The sequence below is a fragment of the Myotis davidii genome, unplaced genomic scaffold (genome assembly GCF_000327345.1).
Source record: "Myotis davidii unplaced genomic scaffold, ASM32734v1 scaffold640, whole genome shotgun sequence".
Lineage (NCBI taxonomy): Eukaryota > Metazoa > Chordata > Mammalia > Chiroptera > Vespertilionidae > Myotis > Myotis davidii.
The window spans coordinates 102,409-103,514 of NW_006292345.1; the positions used below are offsets into that span (position 1 = coordinate 102,409).

Here is a 1,106-nt window from a genome sequence, read left to right on the forward strand (position 1 = left end):
TTCATTCAGTTACTTAAGGTGACATTTTACCAAAAGAAGGTGCCTGGACTGGCCTTGGTGAGACTGGCTGCGGTGTTGTATGACAGTCTCTCCCGTGGCAACCCCATAGGTGTTGACATCTTGATTACACCTGTCTGGATTTCGCTGGTCATAAGCAAAACAGACATAGGGTCAGCCAGTATTGGACACTGACTGGATGTCGACAGCCATCTGGATCTTTGTCTGACATCCGAACAGAGGGCAGTCCTGAGATCCTACCTGCCAGGTGACTTGTTTGCCGTTCTGGTAGTGGGTTTCATGAACCTTGAACCTCCACACATAAGTGGGTGTAGGTTGCTCAGGGCCAGGAGGAGAAGGAGGGGAGGGCGGTTAAGGCGGACCTTAGTGGGGCCCAACACCTCACATTTATAGAAGTCATGCTGCTCCGGGGTCCTCTTGAGTCTGGAGAGGCGGTGCCAGGACAGGTTGTCAAGCTGGGGTTGCCAAGCAGCTTGGCCGCAGTGGGGGCTATGAGGATTACAGTGTGAAATCCTGTCCACCTAGGCTCCAAGGCTTGTGGTTGTAGGTTCTTAAGGAGGACCAAGGCGCCAGGGTGAAGGGCTGGTCTTGGGAGTCCTGGTCGGTCGGCTCTGGCTTGGGCAGAAACCTGTTCTCGTGTTCTCAGAGCAATTGCCTGGTTAAAGACAGATCTGGGAGATACGTACCCAGGGGAGGGGGGTCAGTAAGGAGATGGTGGTTGAGCTAGAAGAGTCAAAAGGGCTCAAGAAAATGGGGCTCCTTGGTGTAGCCGGAGTTTGGTCAGGGCATGGGCAGGAGGTCCGGTTAGGAGCTACGAATTTCTAGAGAGTTTAGTTAGATGGTCCAATAGGTTGGGATTGAGTGGCTATGATGAGGGTTCGAACCAGTGACAGACAAATCCAGCAGGATGTAGAGAGTAGAGATTGATGTTAGAGAGTAGATGGAAAGTTGTGTTGATGAGGGTGGGCAAAGGAGTAGGTCCAGGTTCTGCAGGGCGAGAGACAGTGTCCTTTAGTGAGGGAGGGATAGGTCGGGATTAATATAGGTTTTTGATAAAGACAATTATAGTAGAATTGATGACTTCTTTT

The 1,106-nt window shown here is 51.2% G+C and overlaps 2 long non-coding RNA genes across 2 annotated transcripts in view; one reads left to right on the forward strand and one right to left on the reverse strand.

The window, feature by feature from the left end:
- The window catches only part of LOC107183420, an 18,026-nt gene extending 17,704 nt beyond the window's left edge, over nt 1-322 (forward strand). Inside the window, exon 3 of the long non-coding RNA XR_001514214.1 lies at nt 266-322. This is a non-coding gene — a long non-coding RNA (uncharacterized LOC107183420). The remainder of the gene's footprint in view (nt 1-265) is intronic.
- Nucleotides 323-945: 623 nt separating this feature from the next.
- Nucleotides 946-1,106, reverse strand: part of LOC107183421 — a 4,533-nt gene continuing 4,372 nt past the window's right edge. The window contains exon 3 of the long non-coding RNA XR_001514215.1: nt 946-1,005. This is a non-coding gene — a long non-coding RNA (uncharacterized LOC107183421). The remainder of the gene's footprint in view (nt 1,006-1,106) is intronic.